General features: G+C 39.9%; 1 protein-coding gene across 1 annotated transcript in view; it reads left to right on the top strand.

Moving 5' to 3' along the window:
- Positions 1-22810, top strand: part of SPOCK1 (SPARC (osteonectin), cwcv and kazal like domains proteoglycan 1) — a 265333-nt gene that overhangs the window by 223556 nt on the left and 18967 nt on the right. The gene's annotated exons all lie outside the window — the stretch shown is intronic.

The raw sequence follows: 22810 nt of genomic DNA, 5'->3' as shown, positions 1-22810 counted from the left end.
TTTGAGAAAAGCGTCTTTTGAAGCTTCCTGAATATGTTTTTAAATACCTCTGATATTTAAAATCATTGTCAAATAATTGTTTAGTTTTGAAAGTACACTTGAAATTGGGAAAGGTTGCCAAGTCCATCTATTAGATAGGATTAATTCAACTCTTTTCTGTATGCAATATGATGTGGTTTTCACTGCATATTTTCTACCATTTGGTCCATGGCAGAATTTTCTCACTCAGTACAGAGTGTTGTTTTGGCCATGTCACGTTGCAGGGTAGAGGAGCCAACAGTTCCATCATATTTTTCCAAAGCTGCACAGCCCAAGAGGCAGCAAAATTGCAAAGGATGAAGCAAAAACCTCACGTAGGCAGAGCAGTTGAAGTGTGCTCTCCTGAAGAATTTAATTCTGCTGCAGTCCCTGCCTCTGATTTCCTTTGCAATGGTGCCCATCTTGCTAAGCCAGATTCTTCACAAAGGGTCATTAGCTGCATCTTCTAATTTTCCAGTTTCCTGATTTGAAACCCTGAGGCCTGATTTGCAGAAGTGCTGAGCACTCACAGCTGAAGGGAATGGTCAGTGTGGACCTGTTAATAGTTTTCAAATACCATGGAAAAGCAAGTCCTCAATAGCTGGAACTAGAGATCCAAACATTGACTAGCAATGCCCTTCTTATATTGCTTTTGCTTTGCTTTGTAATTCACATTGCTATATAATAATCCCTATGAATGGTATAGCAGCAGCAAACAGCACTGGTGATTGATTAAACACTTCAGTTTCTCTTCAGAGTTTAATTAATCTTAGCAGCTCTTTATTGCTTTATAGGCTACAAAGCAATAGAGATTATTGCCACTTTAGGAGGGAATAGAGAGGAGCTGCTCTGCACGGTGGTTGTGGCTGTTCCCCTTGCTGAAAGTCCTCCCAGACAAGAGAGCAGAAAGTTAACTTGCTTATGAGTTTTGAATACTTGAAAAACTCTGTTCCCCCTTTCTTAGGATGAATAAATAGCACATGGAGCTAGAGCTTCATAGAGGCTTTGCAGGCAGACTGAGCAGGGCCTCTCCCCTGCCCCCACAAAGCCCCCTTCCAGCCAAAGCTGCACTTCTCTCTCTGTAATGGGATTCCTTCTAAAATCTCATTAAAGGAGGCTTTCTCCCTTTTGGGTTTTTGTTGTTGTTATTGTTCATTTCTAAGCTTTTTCCTTTAAGAAAGGCACGCTATAGAAAATTTTATATCTTTGTACTATGATGGCCATCATATTTTTTATTAATCATTTGACATCTCTATTGCCCTTCCCTTCCTTCTCTACATCTGAAAGGGTATTGTGGGGATACATTATCACCCCATGTGACATTTTGTACCCTTTGTCCAGCCCTTCTTAGAATGATTTTTCTTTTTTTTTTTTTTTTTGCTCCTGACACAGAATTCATTCTAGAGACTGACCTACTTTCTTAGCCTGTCTCCCCATCCCTTTTCCTGGGAGAATTCTTGTGCCTGGCTATGGGACAGTAACTCAGGGCAGCACCAAAGAGTGAAAAGGAGGTGCTGTGGTTTAGAGCAATCCATTCAGGTGATGTTTCATATCAGCCCTGTTTCTCGATGCTCTCCTTGGCTGGATAGGTTGGCTTCTCCCTGTTTTCTTTCAGCACTTGCAGTCCCCTCATTTCTTGCATGACCCTGACTCCCTTTGCAGTAAATGCTCCCATTTAAAACAATAACAGGAGAAGATGATTACCTGCCACTTCTTTACTCAGTGCTAGGTTCACTCTTGATTACTTTTAAATTTCATACAAAATGAAAAACTCTAAAACCATGGTAGCAGGAAGAGAATTAGCACTGGGTCATAATATACTTTTAAGGGTGAAGGGTGACTAGAGCCCTCCACATCTCCATCAAGAGTAGATTATTTCACACAGCATAAATACATGTGAGTTACTGGCAGAATAAAATTAGTGGCTATTACACACCCATCTTTCTCTTTTCTCAAATTCTTTTTGTCACTGACTTAAGAACAGTTATTGTCTGTCATTTCCTTCTCTTCCTGCTTTTTTCTGGGCTGCACAGTAAGAGCACAAAATGTATATATAACCTGCAAGTCCCTTGCAGTATGAAGTTAACCTTTTAAAGATTTAGTATTTTGATTATTTACCATTCCACCTGTTCCTCTCACATTACCAAGACAGCCAAGGAACAGCAGTGACCAGGCAGTCAAACTGCAGAACCGTGAAAAGGTCACATTAGAAACTGTATAATGCACTTAGTGCATATTATTCTGCTGTCTCTTAAAGACTTTATGGGGGATTAAAAACCTCCCTCTTGTGACAGAGATCATAATGAGAACTGAAAATGTCACAACATAAATTGATTTTATGTTAATGATTGTAGTAAGAATGAGAAATTATTCAAATACTACTTTTTACACTAAACCTTCTGCTGCAGTGTTGCAGTGTTGTGCTGCTCCAGGTTTTAGCATTCCCAGCATGTTCAGGCTTGGGCTGGGGACTGAGCATTCCCCATGTGGGAGCTGCACTCCTCTCACCTCATGCTTGCCACACCTGTAGTTACAGAGGGAACAAAGAGCCTGAATGGGTAAGTTGAAGGAAGCCAAGCCAATATTTTCATCACTGTAAGCCAATCTATCACCAGCACAACTGCTCCTAACTGGGCTTGGAGGTGAAAGCCAAGCAAATTAAAATGAGATTTCTCTTGATGTTGGGCTCCCTGGGCAACTTGTTGGTGTCCATTCAGTCTTGCAGTTGAAGAAAACGCAATTTTGAATTTAGCTTAGATCATGCTTTAGAATGAAATATAGATGTATGCAGTTTGGGTTCAGGCCTGCATTATTTGCATACCTCTATAACCTACTTTGCTTATTCAGTACTGTATTCACCTCTGGGAGAAGAGTGCTGGCACCCTCCTTATGTGATTCTGGGGATGAGAAGGAAATGTGCAGGGATGTGGATGATCTGATACTGTCCCAGGAGGACTGGGGGAGTTTCAAGTGAACAAGTCAGGCAGATACTGCAATGATAGTGCTGTGTTTTCATCTGCCTCTAGAAGGGATTAATTTCAGCAGAATAAGCACAAACCCACTTTCACAAGTAGCTTTGTGATATCTGTGTGATACCTAGTGCTGTCAACAGTTTTGAAAACCCGGTTGTTAGAGTGTAGTTCAAAGCAACTGGTTGCTGTCCTAAAGCTGCTAGTGATCTGAATTTTACCCTTTGTTGTTGTTGTTGATGGATATTGAAACATCTTTTCCAGAAAAAGGTTCACTAGTGTTTCAGATGTTGCATACACACCTAGATAAGAAGGAAAAGATTAATGTCACTGTAACCTAATTCTAACAAGACACCAAGATACTTTTCCCTAAATCACTTTCTAACCACTATTAACTTTCTGTGAATTCCTTGAGAATATAGTACTGGGTTTATCTGCACATGGAATCATTCTTGAAGGAAGCAGATGTGTTGTTTCCTGTCCATAAATAACTTCATACATAAATAAGCCTTACTGACACCCTGCAAGTATTCTGAGAACATGTAGTAAAAAACCCCCACAGATTTGCAGAAGAGATTTTTAAAAGCCTAGTAATAAATAATGTACTTAAAGGACTGACATACATCTGCTACAAGAAAAATAAATGGCAACAGCTAACAGTGAATAGACGTTCCCTCTGAGATTTACCACCTGTATGAAAAACAGTATGATAAGGAACAAGGTAGACAGTCAGATTTCAGAAGAACCTATTTAAGGGTGAAAGAAAGAAAAAATTACCAGAGTTACAACTTTGGAAGTGAAAAATGTAGTTTTTTGATATAATCAAATCACAGGCCTCATCTTTTGATTTTTTTTTCCTCACTGTTAGCTACTGTAACTTTGGGAGTCTAAATTAAAGGGGAAATGGCAAACTTCAGTTGATTCTCTCCAGAACTATTGACATTATCCTTAAAGATGATTATTTTAGTTGGAAAATCATGATAAAATGAGAAGATTTGTGGCACTGTGTGGCATAACAATGAAACAGCAGAAGGAAAGTCTGCATCTCCTCATCCCTCTTATTACATCCTCTGTCCTAAGGTGTTCTCCTGTCTTCCAACACACCTCAGTCCCTTTCTTTTCACACTCAGTCCCTCCTTGGCTGGCTTACAGGAGCTCTGATTCTTTCCAGAAAATACCTGTCTGCTTCTCTTCTATGTGTGAGCTGCTCCTGCTCTTCAGCCCTGATCTTTCATCCTATTTGTATAATCTTTATTGTACATTATCTTCATCTTAACTACATAAATAACTTGAGGAAAAGATAATATAATACATATTATTCACTTTATTGTAAATATTCACACATAAATCTGCAACAGATTACTTCCCAGTATGAGCTAATGTTCTTTTCAGAATGAAGGCATGCCCATTAACTAAAATTTTTTTACATGGCTTCAGCTTCAAACCTGGTGCAATTTTATCTGACTTTCATCTGATTTTAATTCAAGAATTTGCTTGCATGTGCAAAGTAATTTCCATTAGTTTCTTCCCATTATCTCTACAGCCCTGTGAGTAATTGCTGCTGTCTATGAGAGAGTATGTATTAATATTTTGTTAGACAAGATTGTAACAGGTGACTTTTTACTCTGATTTTTACAGACTGATAAATGTGATAAAGAATAACTTTTCCAAAAGGCCAGTCTCTTTAAACTTCAGGTCCACATAACAAGCAAGCAGAACTCTTGATTTATAATATTCCAGATAGAACATATTGTGATTAAACTCTAAAGATTATGAAATATTGCCATTAATACACAAGGAAAATAACCAGAAATTTTTTTCAACTCAGAGCAAAGAGATCTGCCCACATCATGACATTTGATGCCAGGCTTATTTGCCTAATCATATTTGTTTCAACAAATGGCAAATAAAAAATTACAAATAGAACATTTCAATTTAAACCTGTGACCTTCACTCCCAGAAAAATCTCAGTATTTTCTGCTAAGTTTATGCTCTGGATAGAAAAAAAAAGGTGGATTAATGTGCCAGCAGTCAGCAATCTGTGCATGTAGATCCCTTTGGCTGGTAATTGTTATTAAACTGGTTCACTGCACCCTTCATAAAGTGTAGAGTCTCTTGGTAGGGGAGAAAATAGCCCTCTGTTTATTCTGAGAGCTTGTGAACTACTGTAATTCATTTCAGATTTATAGATTCACCATCTTTAAATTGATGTTGTTTTTTTTACAAGGAAACAAACAGCCAATTTTTTTAACAAACCAATGCAATTTAATTCTTATAGAATTTATCTTCCTGTGGATCAACAGCATAACACAATTTTAATTACACTGACCACACTTGACTGAATTCCCTCATTCTGTAGCAAAGTCTTATCAGAGTAAAGGTCCATGAGATGTGTTGAGCTCTGCTGAGTCCTAAGTCACAGGGTCTGCATTCTTATCATACAAAAAAAAATAAAAAAGAGCCAGTCATTTACACTTCTCTCTTGGGGGAAGCAATACTTACTGTTGTATAGAGAATTAATGGAAAACACAAACTACTAAGTGTCTTTGTGGTTAAGAAGTCAAGTGCAAAACCATCTAAAATATATGATTAGAAAAAAAGGAAGGAAGTGCTGAAGCAGGTCAGCAGCACTAGACTGAAATAATTATTGTCAGTTGTTCATGATGTATGAATTCACAGCTAAGTGGATTTTACCACTTTCTTTGCAGCAGATATAGTTCCCTGCTAGTGAGGCTTTGTATCAGCCCACTCATACTTAACTGCAGTGTTTTCTGAATATATAGATATGAATTCATGGCAGCTGCCTTTGTTGTATCTGAGAGGAAAGGAATACTGAAAGGAGATCCCATCTGATGGCAGAGAGTGCAAGTGCTGTCCCTGTGTCCCTGGTAAATGCAGCAGAGCTGTTCCCTCACAGCAGTCAAGAGTGGGGGGGAAAGGCCTCAACATCAGTACTTTAATTGCTTTAACACAATTTCCCCCACTTTTAAAATAAACCCATGGAGAGGAATTATCTGAATCAAGAACTATTTTCCTCTATTGCATTTAAATATATTTGAGGCTTTTTTAATAAAAGCTGCACAACCTTCTTCGCTGAACTGCCTTTCTCACCTGTTGAACCTATAAATCAGCTCAAGCTGAGAGGTGGAAGTGGCGATTTCCTTCTGGTTTGGGACAAAATTGAGAGATGGGCTGAAAAGGGAGGCCCAGGGGGAAGATTTGGCAGTTCCTGGCCTGACCCCAGTCCTGCAGAGAGCAGGAAAGTCCCCATAGCTGCTCCTTAGAAATTTAGTTTTGTGGGAAGGCAGTTTGGCATGACTGTAGAAAGTTCTGTGGGCTCAGCCATTGGGGACATAGGAAACAAATCTGAGACAAAGCAGACTTTGCTAGTTCTGTTATTTAGAGCACTATTTATTTAATTTTTATATATATAATCATTAACTGATGGTGGTACTTTGTCTTTTCATTGAAGAGCAGAAATAGCTGAACAATTTAGGAAAAAAAAGTAATTTCAAGGAGTTCTTAGGAAGTCTTAGTCAGTGATTTTGATTTGAAATGCATCTGTAAGGGACTAGAGAGAAGACAATTTGGAAAAAAGCTCTCAGTCATGGTGCTGTCACCCACCCTTCTTGCTCCTTGGCATCTCTTGTAACGTCTCCCAGGTTTGACAGCAGAAATGGTGCAGTTCAGTCCTACAGTACTTTTCAAAGTACAGATGGGCCAAGCACAGATGGCTGAATTGCATCCTGTGCAGCCTCTCGCTTAAACAAATATAGAATAATTTCCCTGACACTGCTGGGGTGTTTTTCAGATTTACATTGAACTAAATCATGCCATGAATTTTTGATTTTCTCTTTATCATCATCCGTCCCAATTAGTGTTTTTTCTTTCTGACACAATGCCAAATTGTTATATTCATCTTCATATCCTTTGCAAGATACATTTTATGCATCTGGAAGGGGTTATACAGTTCTGTATTTTATAGACACCTTCCTTTTAACAATTTCCTTGCTTAGCTAATAAAGTAGTCAGATATTTGCTATGCCCATTTCATGTAAAAGGAATAAAAATATGGTTTCTAAGCAAAAAGTTTACAACCCACATAAAGCAAAGGGAAGGAACAACACCAGCACTGCTAATTAAAAATGTGCCAGCATGGGTCAGCAGTATGTGCAGTCTTACAGTCAGTGCCTCAGACAAGAATTGTCATGTATTTGTCTGGGTTTTTTGTAGGCATCATGTTAAATTCGAGCTTCAGAAGTCCCTGAACATGATTTGCAGGTGTTTACAGGGAGTTTCTGACAGGTGTGACAAGAAAAGCTGAAGATACTTGTTTCAAAATTTAGTAACTGAGTAATAAAGGCTGTCATGGTTAACAGAGAGGAGTCAGGGGTGGCTCAGTGGAGGTGTGATCAGAAGTGAAATGTAAAGGGTCTCAAAAGTGAGACTTACAGCTCGTGTGTGTGTGGGGACTGGGAGAGCAGTGGGAAAATGCAGGGAGCAGAGATGGCCTGGTCAGCATGAGGAGCTGGGCTGTGTTATCTTGGCAAAATTGTCTTTGCAGAAGCATTCTGGAAGGGAATGAAGGGAAGATGGTGAGACTCAGCAAGGCCAGAGGAAAGGGCGTGAGAACAGGCAGGAGGAGAACTGATACATTCCCTTACCTGTGAGAATGGATTGGAAATGGTTTTAAAGTATCATTTACTGACTTTGCACAACATTCAGGCAGAGATAAGCTTGAGACAGTCCCAGGAAAGGCTACGGCCCCACTAAAAGCATACAGAAAGGTGGGGAAAATCTGCAGTGCAGAGGTTTGAACATGAGAGGAGCAGTGAGGAGCTCAGCTCTGCCTGTGGGGAACATTAGCTGACCAGTTGGCATTTTTGAGGTGTATGAAATTTAGACAGAAAATTCAGTTTGATGGGAAGAAGTCAATCATCCATCCGTCCGTCATGTGTGTCTTGGCAACTGAGCTGAGTTTGTGTTTGTGGAGGACAAAAGGAGGGTGGGGACAGAGGACATCTCCCAGACTGCTGCAGAGAGCAAGAATGGGGTCTGCAGGAAGACAGGCAGAAAAATGTAGGAGCAGAAACCTGGGAGAAGAAGATTCTTGAGGAAACTGCCCTGAAGGGAGCTGAGAGCTGGAGAAATGGAGGAAGAGGGTTGGCATCAACATTGGCTGGACATGCTCAGTTTGGAATGCATGAGTCTGTCTGTACTGGTGTGCAGAGAGGGGATGCTGAGCTGGGAAGGAAATTCTGGTGGTGCTTTGGAACAGGACCCAAGGCACCAGAGGAGGCTGAGTGAGTCCCCAGACAATGGGGAGGTCATTGGGATTTATGGTAGAACTGTAGTGAGTAAAGGAGAATGATTGCAACATTCTTAAAGTGAGAAATCACTTTAGCTATTCCTGCACTGGAGAGCTTTTATTCAACAGTTTTACAAACATATTCTATTGGCAGGGACAATGCCAGAGCTGCAGCATTTGCCCAGACAATACCAGTATAACAAAAGATACTTTTTTTTTTATTTAGTAAAATATACCAACCTGTTTGAAAGTAAACTGATGGTGAGAGCAAGAGGAGAGAAAAGTGGGTGTCATTTTCATTTTCTAAACAAGCTGAATAATGATCTTTAGAATTCAACACAGCAGCTATTGAATTTTTCATTCTGAGATAACATAAAAGATACAGATATACAACAAACACAATTCCTACAAAAGCAACTAGGTGAAAAAGGCTCAGTGAGATGTGGATAACTGAATTTCCTCTGGCAGAAAAGTGATTGGCAGATCAATAGCCAAAAAATCCAGCTCTTGAGAAATATGTGAATATTCAGCTACAACTCTATTGCAGATCACAGTTCATTTCTGAGTCCTTCCATCCCTTATAGGAGCTAAAGAATGAATTTTTTAATCTTTGTTGACCTATTGACCTCTACTCTTATGTCCTAGAATACAGATTTACTTTTGAAAATCCCCAGTTACTGTGCATGCATACATATTCCATCATGCTGTATATACAGGTAACATATGGAGAATTGATATGAATCCTTTTCCTTTTAAAAGTACCTAGAGAGGGTACTGAAAGGGAAAACAATCAGTTCTTGTTGGAAAGCAGTCAGCTCAGGATCTGAGCAGCCAATTTGTAAGCTGTGAGACACTGTCAGATGTAAGGTTTCCCTCCATGACCCTGACAAACCTCCTCTGCTCCCCACTCTCCTTGTGCCCTGAGATCAGGTCATATTCCACATCTCTCACCTAAAGGAAATCCAGAAAAAAGATTTTTTATTGGGCTTTTGCTGGCTGGCTCAGAGGTTGGTACAGGCTACCCGGGCACTGAACTCCCTCCCCACTAAGCACTCAATTGCCACGAGTTGTGTTCCTGCTCACTTAGAGCTGTGTCCTCTCACCTGCACCTCCGTGGGATCTTCAGGAAACCCTTTGGACTGATGTTTTGTGCTGCTCCCTTGTGCCTGCTGCCTGCAAATACACCAGTGCCTGAGTTCTGCCTCCTGGCTTTCCCAGTCCTGTGACACAGGAAAATAGATAGACTTGTTTTCATGAAATGTGGGTGCTTGAGTTTTTTTTTAATTACAGCTGAATCCTGTTACACAGTAAAAAGGCCTTGTAGGCTGAGTTAACATTTTCACTTTATAATTTTGACAGTGCAATACAGTACAATTGAATTAATCAGGTTTTCCTGAGTTTCTGTTACAGAAATTTTGAGGGTCTCAGTTAAATCATCCTATTTGAAGACTGATTACTAGGGAGGGAATGTATCATTCTGGTTTTAAATTATCTTTCTGTGAACAGATTTTAATCTTTCCTTCTTTTTTTTTTTTTTCCTATGGAGTCCCGTGGATGTATTCAACTCTGTGTTTTCAAAATATTTCCTATTTTTGTCTGTTTAATGAAGCATGTCAAACATTCCTCACTTTTTGCACTTTAGAAAACTGTAGGAGTTCCCTGCTATCTTTTCCTGCTATTTTTCAGAAAGAAGGATTAAGGGTTTGCTTTACTTTTTTATTTTTTCCAAAAAGCATAGAGTCTTTCATGCATGAGAAGTTGTTTCCTATGCTTGTCTAGCATTGAGCATGATGGGTTACTTAAAGAAACCAACCTCTCAGCTATGCAGTGCTGGGATTTAGGAGTCTGGCAAAGGGTCAGATCTCTGAGGGACCAGTCTGCTGGGACAGGCTGTGCCCAGAACTGCTTGCTTTCTAATGCAGCACAGCCATGCTCCATTGCTGCTTTCTAGGAGTTAAATGGTCTTTTTGCTGTGTTCCCCATGAGGATTCTGGCCATGAGATCTGGAGCACACAGGGCATTTTTCTGCCAGCTCAGCCCCAGCTCCTCAGTGCTCAGGAACAAGCAAGAGGTCAAAGCCATTTCTGTGCCTGGGACCAGATGCTCTCTGCCCAGGGTGTGTGCAGGTACTTTGAATCAGGAGCATGAGCACCTGACATTAGGGCTTGGACTCTTTTACAAGAGCTATTGAACTAGAATTTGGATGATTTAATGCCTGACTTGGGGACAGCAAAGTAGTTACCCTGCTGAAGGTCACATTCGATCACTCGAGTCGTGATGAATATGAGAGCGTGAGACAGCTCAGGGGAAATCTTCTTTATTTTTATGAGACAGTCCAGGATACCACCACACTTGTGGAATATATAGGTAGAGGGGTGGTGCAGGGAATTGGTTCTTTTCACCATGTCTTCTTTAGTACAAGATAAAAAGGATCTATACACCATATTAAGAAATCCAAGGTGTATTCAACCTGGAGAACTGCAGACTCTGCTTTCTTTGGCACTGTGAAAAGAAGGGAAAGAAGGAAAAAGGAAAGGAAGAGAAGTCTTTAATTCCTGTCTGTGACACTGCCTAGACAAGCACTTTCCAGATTAGGTATGAAACTGTCAATGCCACACTCAGTTGTGGTCTGCTCCTTCGTGTGCAGTTTTGGTGGAACTTTCTCATTTTCTCTGAAGAACCGCTTATGTAACAGGACACTTGCTTTCTTATCTCTCTCCCCACAAACTATTGCTTTCCAATCAAACCAACAACAGCAAAGGTCAGGATTTATGCAATAACATTAGGTGGGAGTGCAAAGGGGAGCTGGAATAGAAGCTGGAAGCCACCCTGAGCCATGGCCAGCTCTCTTCTTTCTTCTTGCAATGTGTCACTCATCCATGAAGGAGCATTAATGCCCTCTGTGTGTACCATCCCTGTACACACTGCTGGGAATGTGTAATGTTGCTCTTAGTAACAACATTCCATTATTTTCTATCTCACAGTTGTCAATAAATCATCTGTTAAATGAATCAGGCCTTGTGAACTTGAACTGGCAAGATTGATTTTTTGCATGATGTTTCTTTAGGAAATGAATTAAATCTTAGAAAGAAAAATGTGTGCACAGTGGCAGAGCATGCTTTCACAGAGAGAGTATTTATGATGAATAGAAGGAAAATAGAGTACACATGCTTCAAAGAGCACATTCTTGTAACGATGCTCAGTACTAATATGATCTGAAGTAAAGATGGTAAGATCAGAAGCTTTCAATGCAGAAAGATTACCATTTCCTTTGAAAGCATTATTTACTTTTAGATATACATTGAGTTCTTGCATTGTAATTTACCTAAGTCCTTATTTTTTTGGCTTTCCCCTGTATCTGTCAAAATAATTGGGCTTTCAGCAGTGCTTTTTACAGACAGAGGGTATGAATCCAGGAGTGATTTTTTTCTCTTTTCTGCCTACCTTTACAAAAGCTGAAGTAGGAAGATCCTCTTGCATTATTACTTGCATGGAGGCAGCTCTGAGAGTCTGTGAGCAAGAGTGAATGTGTGTCCACATGTTGGAACACAGATATTTAAATCCAGGCTCCTGTTGCTGTCAGGGAAGGCTTCAGGAAGACCAAAACAAAATTTCCAATGAGTTCTCCAAGATTTTCTTAACATTAGAAGTGCATTTCTATGATCAGTCATACCAAGTGAAGTAGGGAATTATTTTTGATCTTTAGCACCAAGACACACATACATAATTACCACACTGTGGTTATTAGCTCACAATGAAATGATGAGGCTTTTGTTGCCTTTATGGGATGAATGCTTTTCCTGACAGTGACAGTAAAGTCCTGACATATGCAGATACTTCAGTGTCCAGGAAGTTGTGGCAAAATGGGGAAAGTATATTCAAGCTCTGTAGTGAATTAAAAATTTAAAAAAAAATGAAAGGTATGGAAAGTGAAATTATATCCCTGTATCCTTAAAGAGCACCAAAGAAATAGTGAAATCTAAAAGGCATAAGGCAACTTTTGGAGGAAGATTAATTAAAACTAAAATGAAGACTAAATAATTCTAAAGTTCTTTCAATGTGTGACACCTGGAACTTTCAGCTACCTGTGTAAATTCGGAACCTTGGAAAATCAGATGCAGGCCCAGTCTAATTTGACTAATATGGTCTACATGTGCTCAAATCTGGGATTTGAACTGGACATTCTGATAAAAAATCTAGGCAAAATACTGTTTTCATTAAAGGATGAATTCCTGTAGACAGCTCTCAGCAGTGTTAGAGAAACCAGCACAGCCTCAGAGTTCCCAGTTCAGAGTTTCCCCTGGAAAGCTGCTGATGTTTGCACAGTGGGCAGCCTCATCCTGCACTCCTCCAGGATGCCTGGCTGGACCTTTTAGAAAATCTTCTAATTGCAAACACTTTGAGGACATTGATCCACAGCCACTCTGTGGATCTCTCCGAGTAATTAAATAATTACCCTGAAGAGCACTTGTGTGGCCTGGCAGGGGATGGGGCTGGAAGAACCCACCCAGAGGTCGATTCTCACCCCTGCTGCTGCCCCCTCCCAGAACATTCCTCTTTCCTCACTCATTCTTTAAGCAGGTGCAACCCAGGAATTTAATCTTCTTCAGAATGACCAAATTTTAAATTAGATTCAGATTATTTTGATTTTGGCTTAAGCCATCAGCAAGTCAGCATCTAGGTCTGGGAAAGGGGAGCTCTCCTTTCCAGGCAGCCTTTTCTCCTATTCTTTGCTTTTTACTGCTCACAGACTTGCCTGTGCTTTGGGGAGATGATAATAATTACATCTACAAAAGCTTACAACTGCCCTGCAATACACCCTGTCAGCCTGGCCACTTTCAAAGCTTTTTCAGCCACACTTGCAAATCTGTCATTTTTTTTCCACAAAATAAAATTCCTTCCACACAAGCCATTTTTATCTTTTTTGGAATTGCACAGATTATGGTTTTTGTAATGCCACAGGATGGTTTTGCTCTTACTCGCTGCTTTTCTATTATTTTGGATGTTAAATATTTTAATAGTGCAAATGTTTTTAAAAATTGGGACTTTTTCAATAAACCATATCCTAGAATACACAAAACTCAAGCCTACCTCTAAAAGACTTTAAAAATACACAAATGTGCATCAAGAGATGAGGAAATTGACATTTCTTTAAATGGTTCTTCAAAACATGCATTAGTAGGAGACCTTTGCAGCTAAATCCCATACTTTTTTGAAGTTCTTGATTCTCGCAGCTTCTAAGTGCCATGTGCTCATTAGTAAGCCCGTCTTATATTATTCTTTACTCTGTTAAATGAGGTTTTGTACCTACATGAGATAATACATGTTACAGTAGGCAAATAAGACAGTGAGTATTTTGAGGCTTTTTTATCTACAGCCCTCTCTGACGCTCAGCTCATCTTAGCTATGCTCTCTCTAATCCTGGAGAAGTTTGTTTTGTGCTTTAGCAGCTCTTTGGTCCAGAAACAGAGGCCAGAACGGTGTCAGTGGCCACCTCAGCCAAAAGCACCAAAGTTTGTTAAAAATTGAGCCACTCCACCACTTTGCTGTGGTAGGTTCAGGCAAGTTCCCAAGCACAAGTTCTTTGAGGGAGGAGGTGATTATTTATTTTACCCCCAGTTGGGGTCCTGTCCTTTGGGGAGTTCCCACAGTCCTCCTGCTCACACCACACCACAGAGTGTGGCATTCACCTTCTCTGGAAAATCCCTTCGCCCAGAATTTTTCTCCTGGGAAGCTGAGAACCCTCAGAGATAAAGGAAAACAGTTGTTATCTCATTTGCTTCTCCTGTGTTATGCTCACATGTGGAATGTGTTTGGAGATTGTTTACCACAGGTGATTGTTTTGTTGATTTCTGGTGTGAGTTGTTTTCACTCTTTGGCCAATCAGGGCCAAGCTGTGTCAAGACTCAGGTGAGAGCCCCAAGTTTTCATTATTATCCTTTTAGCATTCTGTAAGTATCTTTTCTGTATTCTTTAGTTAGTTAGTATAATATTCTTTAATATAATACAGTATCATAAAGTAATAAATTAGCCTTTTGAGAACATAGAGTCAGATTCATCATTCCTTCCTACCACGAGGATCCTTGCAAATCCAATAACAGAGTTGTCAGCCCAGAAGCCAGAGCCCTGCTTGAGATGCACTTTCTTGTGCCTCTGCTGAGAAGTGCATTCTAATGCCTTTGTTAATGGGATGCACTTGAGCATGGATGAACCATCCTAGACAAGTGTGTTTGCTCACACACTGATTGCTCCTCACTCCTGGTAATGGCACTGCCCTGGTGTACAAATGGCTCCAATAAAATCCTGGTCAGGTCATAAATCTGTGCAAATTTGGTTCCCAATATTCAGGACTATTGTATTTCTTTATGGTGATTTCTGCTCCTTTTGGTTGTTCCATGCTGCCCTGAATGCTGGGTCACAGCACCGCATTTCCTCATGGCATTTGTGCATTTCTGCCTTTGCAAGGTGCAGTAGTGCATGGGTAGTTCTGATTTCCTGTCAGGGGTCTTTGCAATCCACAGGGGAGCTATGTTGTCTCATTTGCACTTTCTTATTGAATTTCAATCAGGTTTCCCAACAATTTGCTGGAGGAATTCCTGTGGGACACCTTCAAATGCTCCTAGCCACATGCCGTCCAACAACTCCTCATTTTCTCTTCTGTGTTTTCTCATTTAAGAATAATTCACCACATGACAACATTTTACATTAATGAAGCCCTGGTGGTATCAGATATGATGACATTCTGTAGGGAACAGAGAAAATAAGCACAGGGATAGACTCAGTATAAAGTAAAAATCAGCTGATGTGCAAAAAAGTTAATGAGGGGGAAAACCAGCTTCTGCTGGCATATGCTGACTCACGAGTATCTCTCTCTCCATCCAGCTCAAGCACAGGCAAATTGGATTTATCTGTTGCTTTTCAAGGGTCTCTCAGGAGGAGAGTAAGGATAGTGGGCTCCAGTAAAAATTAAGTGAATCTAGTCAATGGTTTCCCCTTTTTTTTCTGTTTGATAGAGCACCAGTTCCTGGAAGAAGGAGTCTTTCCAATAAATTCCTGGGTTTCTTTGCAGGTTTTAGGCAGTATCCAATATCCTGGCAGGGATTTTGGGAAGAATTTGGGGTGGGGATTTTTCCTAAGAGAAAGCAGCTCAGTCCTAGTGCTCAGTGTCACTCTGGAAATGCCCTGTGCTGGATCCACCCAGGCTGCACAGTGAGGGTCCTGCTTTTGTCTTTTTCTACAATATTCTGCAGTTTGTTTCTTCAGGTAGAGCAATGGCCATTACTGGGAGGGTGAAGAGCCCAAACATTACCCCAAAACAAGCATACCCAGCACACACTAGCATTTGGATCTTGCTGCCCATAAAAATAATACCTTTTCACATTAAAGCAAGCAAAAAAACTCCAATGACCAACTGGGAGCTCCTTAATTTTAGATTTGAACAAACTTAAAGAGATGCAGTGTCAGAAGAACAGAATTGTGTAAAAGTGGTTTTATCCTATGAACCTCCTTCAGGTGTTCTAAAAGAATGGTATCAAATAATAATGTCTTTTTTTACTATGACACTTTACAGAAATTATCTACCGCCACTGAGTTTTCTCCTAATTTAGTTTAGGTCTATCTATGATTGCACAAGGAACTGTAAAAATTAGAGGTCTCTAATTGCTCATTTCATATATTTGGTAATATTTTTAACTCCTTTTTGAGAAGTGGTGCACGAGCTTATTCTTCAACATAGGCATTCTTTGAAACCACCCTCTGTTTTCACTTTGTTCCCCTATATATAGTCTTTTCATTTTTATTCTTGGCTGTTGCTTTCCCATTCCAATTGGACATAAATAGATCTGCCCATTTCTTCTCAAATACTTTCAATTTACTAATTTTACTTCCTGAATTTTGCTCTTTCCAGCTCAAAGCCATTTTCTTTATGGAAAGTAGCAGCTGCCCTTAACATCACCAGCTCAAGTTATTTCCAACTTCTGTAACTCAGAACATTTTTACTGAAGATCAGAATCTAAAATTTCTCTTTGTTCAGCAAGTGAAGCAAAACAACCTCCTGGATGTGAAGTTCAGCAGGTTGTCTCCAACATTTTCAGCTGTGGCTTTGGAAGGTCTGTGGGAAACAATTCCACTTAAAACCCAAATATACACACTATGGTAGCCTGTCCCACAATTCCTTCATTTTAACCACAGTGAGTTTGTTTCTACTCTTAATTATTCTTCCAGCTTTGCTGATTAGTTATTCCCAGTGCCTTGGAGTGCAATATCTGCTGAGCTGTCAGCAGTGAAGTCAAGTATCTGTGAAAACCTCCCACGGGCTGGGAGCTGTGTGTTTACTTTAAACACTGCTTTAATCTCAGAGCAATGGTCAGTTTTTCTGATAACTCATCCCTCTTGCAAAGATTGGTCAGTGCTGGACAGGCCATGGCTAAATCCAGCTGGAGTCTGTGCTCTGAGATCTGCTGGGGACATCTGTTCAGAGTTGAGTGAAAAACAGAGAGGGAGAGAGGGAGGGAAGAAGGAAGGCAAGAAGGGACATGATGACTCTATAAAGCCTTTTTTTATCCAGAGTGCTACATGAACTGTTGGAAAAGTCCACTCAGTCAGATATTTTTATTTGCTCTGCTTTAGTTTTCAGTTGATGTAACTCTATTCCACCTTTCAGGTGTTGTGACAGAGTTGAATGAGGGCATTAGAGTGAGCTGGCAAATGAATTTTGGTAGGCTAAGAACTATGCAGGAGATAACATTTTAAATAGTACCTGACATGGCCAGAATGTCACAAGGGACATTACTCCCACAGGCTTCCTGCTTGGCTCTGAAAGTCCCCACTGTCATTATAGTTTGGATGTATTTAAAATAAAACTCCAGGCTTCTTAATCACCTGGCAAAGATGCACTTTCCAGGGTTCCCACAATTAATGTGAGCACAAAAGGAAGTAGCAGTAAGCACTAGGAAAGCAGATGTACACTTTGCCTCCAGTGCTGAGGGAGCTTTGTAGCTCTCAATCTTGGTTCACACAGTTCTAGCTGAGCTTTGTGTTTTAAATGTGCCTTTTTAAAGGAGCTCCAGATCAAAGCTTATTTCATCTTCCCAATAACTCAGCTGCTCCTGTAATCATCTCAGAGTCTGAACTGCAGGATCTTGGCATCTGCTGCTGTATATATAAGTAAGCCAAGGCAAAACAAGTGACAGCAGGATCAGAGGTGGTTATCAGCATAGGTGTCAACCCTGTGAAAGAATAGCCAGTGAGTGCCAAAAATGCAGTGAGACAAATATGTCCATGCAGAGCTCTGTCATGAGGTGTTGGTGACCTCAGGAGCAGTTTTACAGGTGAGCTGTTCATTGATTGGACTAGCGAGGCATGTTTGACATGCACAACCTTTCCTTATAGTAACAGCAAACAATCCATTCCTTTCTACTTCATAAAATTATTGGCATAATACTTCATTTTTTATTGTTATAAGAAGTTGCCTGAGGCCTCAATGAAAAGAGCAAATTAGAGCATTACTCCTTCCAACCACGAACAATGAAATATTTGTGGAGACCATTATTGCCAGAGTTGCATCACAAAAATATCACATATAAAACACTTGGGAGTCATCTGCAAGTCACACAGATGTGTGTATGTTTACATGCATCTGTGTGGGGTTGGATTGGAAGTGGAAGGTTAGCACAGCCCTGAATTTATCTCGATGCTTACTTTGAAAGCAGCTCCTGCAGCAGCAGAGCACTATTCTGAATTTTTGGGACAGATCCACCCTCAAAAGATGCTACAATTTTTTTAACTGCCTTTTTTAATAATCCACACACGTATGGACCCTGCTATCAGGGTGAAATAAGATGCTGACTTACCTGCAAGAAAGTGTAATGATGTTTGTCAGAGAAAGCGTGGTTAAAATTGCTGCATTTTCTTTTTACAAAGCATGCAAAAATCAAAGATAATATAAAAATTAGTTACTCCTGTCAACCTCCATTTATGGTATTAAGGTACATTTATGTCAAACCTTTTTAAGAAGTGTTGCCACATTGTTTTCAAATATGTTTTACCATATAATTTTGTTGAGTTAGTCTTCAAAAATGAAAAAAATGAGAGTTTTTTTTCCCTTCTGAATTGCTGATATAATGTCTGTCCTACTTCTAAGTGGAGGAATATATCACTATTGGGCAATGTCATTTAGGTTTGTGCTATATCACATTTTAATCAAATCTAAACAGACTTGTCCTCCGGGCTCACAGGACAAATGACTGGGCAGTTTGTTACCATCACATGTGCTACCAGCAGAGCTGCTTTCTCCTTGTGAGCAGGCAGGGCTGGGCTCCAATAATGCATCCACTGCCTCTTTCTTGGTGCTCAGGGAATAAAAAGTATCTCAGTCCATGGGCTCTCTTGCAAAGGTTTCTGTTTCTTATTTATGTTTTGTGGCTGGTCACCTCAACCACAGCCCATTGATTCTGCTCCATGCAGCACATTTGCATCCTTAAGCAGGTTATTAAAAAGAAGTGGCATGTCCCCAAGCTGAAGATTTAATTTGCATGGGAAGAATACTAACCTCACTAAACTAACTAAATATGCATTTTTTTAAAGCTCCAACTTCTTTTTTTTTAATTTTTGTTATTTCTCTGCATTTGCAGTTTCTTTCCTTCTACAGTACAGAAACAGTGGAAGCTGTTCCACCTCTCAGGGGTGCGTCCCTTTGGCATTCAGGGCTCCTCAATCTCTACCTTACAGACTAGTTAGTATTATATAACAATAATATGAATCAGTGTCTTTACAAGTAATTGGTACGAATAGGAATTGGAATTCTTAGTAATACTACTCTACAAGTAATTGGTAGTAGTATTTGTAAGAATTATTATTAGAATAAGAACAATAGGAGTGAGAAGGCAACAGACAATGCCAGAGAGATGCCAGGAAAGTCAAATGACACAAAATCTTTTGTACACATTCTGTGAATCTGGTTGCACACTTTGCTTGTTGGGAGATAGTGTACCACACCACTGTAACGTGTTCCTGGACGATATGGACTTCTTGTTAGCCAGAATATTCCAGCAGCAGGTGAGACACTAATATGATCCTGCAGGAATGGGCTTCCTAAGTATTAAGTTTTGTTTAGAATTCACTGCAGTAGGAGTTGTGAGGTTTGGGGGTTTTTATGTTGTTAGTGGATGGAGATTTTGCAATATTGCTTTGCTAGACTGGAGTAGAAATGGGATGTGATTCAGTATTGATTTAATCTTGTACATCTACAGGTAAGTTCAGTTTTCATGTTGATTTCTATCACTAAGTACTATTGAAAGTCCCTATCTGAAAGAGTGAAATTAAATATTATACTGCTAATTTTCACCACCAATGTATATAGATTGGTATCTGTAGAGCTGCAAAAGTCCATAACAAAAGCAGGCCCATAAAAGCCTGAGCCTTTACAGCATGCTAATGGCTTTCCATTAGGTCAGATTAATGCTTTCTGCTTGGTGAAAATAGGTATTTAGCAACAGTGCTTTCAGTTTGTGAGGAATAAATAACTGCTGGACCAAGTGCTTCACCCTCGGGAATAAATCTGCACTTTGGGTTCTTGTTAATAAATCACTTTCTGCGGGATAATTTGTCACATCAGCAGATGCAGATCTGAGGATGTTGTTGGGTCCAGCAGCTCTCATATCCTCCCCTGCATTCTCATTGCTGAGACTCAGAGAAGGGGCAGATTCTGCCCTGCTCCAGGTCCCCGTGCCACCCCAGGGCAGGGACTGTGCTCTGGGCTCAGGCTGGGAGCTTTACCCAGCTCCTACCCAGCTCTTACCCAGCTCTTCCCTGCCTTCCTCCTCATCCCTGGCTGCAGCAGCTCCCATCCCAGCCTGCTGCTCTCAGGAAAGCCATGGGCTCTGAGCAGATCATCACAGCCATCAGCAGGGGAGGATCCAGGAATTAATGTTACACAGGGGCTGATAGCAGATTCAGTAAAATAGCAAGGGTAAAGAAGTGTGGGTTGTTTTCTCTTTAAGAGGGGCAGGAAATGAATTGAAGCCCGGGTCTCTTATCTCAGAGAAGACACACACCAGTGAAAATGCCTATTTACATGTGTGTGCACTTGGGTCTGTTTCACAGCACCAGAGCTTTAATGGTTGCTGACAGTTGACTGGACAGGTTCCAGTTGTGAGAGAGGGGCTGTGCAGAGTCTCCTCCCTTGGTGATTCTCTTCAGGCTGGATTTTCAAATCAGTGCTTCTAGTCATGTCAATATCCATATTGTTTGCAACCCCGGTGTTCTCTCCTTATAAATCTTCAAATAGCAAGAGACCCATTATCACATCCATTCCTCCTACAGCCCTGTTCTTATCTGAGAAATGTGACTTGAAACTTCTATTAATAGTGAAGAGGTACATTTGCACTGCATTTTTCATGAAGAGGGTTCTTAAAAATGCTTTATAACTTCTACTAATGTAAATTTATATGTAAGGATCTCAGATGAGGGGCTCCTCCAAGCTAATTGTTTGATATATAACTAATGGGCCCTACCACCAGAAATAAAACATTGAGTGCTCTGGTTCCTAGGTGCCAGAGCACTGATTTTGGTTGTATGAAAGTCCTGTCCCAAATGTGTCCCAAACAAAAAAAAAAAAAATTATTATATGCCTCTGATAATGAAGTAAATTAACATGAAATGAAATTCAAATGAAATAAATAAAAATGGAATGCAGTTCCATTGGGTAGAAAGGCAGGATATTTTTAACAAGGCATGGTAGCATTAAAATAAAATTTAATGCAAGAAATGTAAAATAAAAGAATGTTTCCTCTATTTTAATGTGCAGGAGAAAGTAAGATTGAGGGCATTAAATACTTGGATAGAAATTTAAGTGAACTTTGCATTAAATTTTTGAAGTCTTGGTCAGAAATTTATTATTCACTCACTCCATATTAATAGCAAAGTTGGCTGCTGTTTGACTCATGAAACAGTATTTATTCTAGTGAAGAAAGACTGCAGTCCTAAGAGAGAATCTCAACCTCATACTCACTGTGGAATCATCCTTAAGCAGCATACTCAAGGAATATCTCATTTATTCACAGAAAATCTATCCAGAACGCAGAAAACTCCAGTTCTGGGCTTGCTGTCAATCATGCCTCAGATCAAATTCCAAAGGAAATCTGCAGGGTTTGTGGTCAGCAAAAACAAAAACAATAAATTCACCCAGGGTTCACTCTCAAACACTGCCCTCAAAAAAAAGCTGTTTCTCAACATGGCTAAAGTTCCAAACATGAAAAATCTGTAACGGCTTCATTAGAAATGGCATTTTACAGACCCTGACATGTTTGATTGGCTCAGTTATAGAGACAAGTTGTTCCAAGTCTGATTTGCCATTAATTACTTCTGTTTACCATTCATTAGTTACTTCTGTCCCACCCATGCTGTGCATTCAATCCTGGTTTGTATTGCAGTTTAAAAGCATGGATTCCAATTACCCCAGTCAATGCAGTTTACACCAAATGACCACTTTGTGAGGTTTATTTTAGAGACTTTATTTGGGGAGGGCATCCTGCAGGGTGCTGAGGCTGGGGACAGGGTGCTCCTTGTTCCTGCCCTCCATTTGGGAGCAAATCCAGTGTCCCCCAAAGCATTTGGCTTTATTTGGGTTGCTGTGGTGTCTGGGGTTGGCTTTGTGTTTGGAAGTACACAAATCTGAATCAGGAAAATGGCTCTAGAAGGTGTTTTCTTTATTATTATTTCTTTTTCCTGGGCTTTGACTGTCTGTAAGCTCAGTGTACCTGTCCAGAAGGCACAAGAATGGATGTTTGTAGTCCAGAGTTCCAGCCTTGGCCTCCATGTGCCACCATGATTATTTAAAGTATCAGGTTTGCACAATAAAACTATATTATTCATTTCTTGGATGAATAAATTCTCTTTTTTTTTTTTCACCCAACTTGGAAAGATAAGATAGCTTACTATGATTAAATATGATGTTAATTCAAGTGAGAAAATAAAGTGGTAGCTTTTTCAGCAAGGTAGGCCACTTTACAATTAGTATTGTGTTGTCCTCCATTTATTTTACATTGATGGGATTTTTCTGTTTAAGACCTGATTTTTCCTTACCTGAACTCAGCTTTAGAGGGATATTGATCTTCATATCTCTATCTTTCATAGGAAAATTTATCAAACCCTTTCAGTGTTACAGAAAAAAAAAATGGGGGAATTTTTCTTTTTCTCCTCCTGAAATTTAAAAAAGGCTATAATTTCTATTTTTAACTTCAGAGTTATTCCTGTCCCAAACTAAAGTGTGAAAACAAACAAATCCTCAGAACAGCTGTGACATATCAGCAAGTTCCTTGTCATTGGAGCAGTGAGTTAAACTTGGGAGAGCTGTGGAACTCAATTTTCTTCAATAAGGTGGAAGGAGGGATATTATAATGTGCAGTGAGATGGAGAAGACTTATTGTGACTGTGAAGGATGTCTGCCTCTATGGCATAAAGTCTTGCTCTGTATTTCAAGAAATGTCATTTAAAATGTAGAATGAGTGCACAGTAG

Source organism: Zonotrichia leucophrys, chromosome 13 (genome assembly GCF_028769735.1).
Source record: "Zonotrichia leucophrys gambelii isolate GWCS_2022_RI chromosome 13, RI_Zleu_2.0, whole genome shotgun sequence".
In the NCBI taxonomy this organism is placed as follows: Eukaryota; Metazoa; Chordata; class Aves; order Passeriformes; family Passerellidae; genus Zonotrichia; species Zonotrichia leucophrys.
This window is presented reverse-complemented; position numbering and strand designations above follow the sequence as displayed.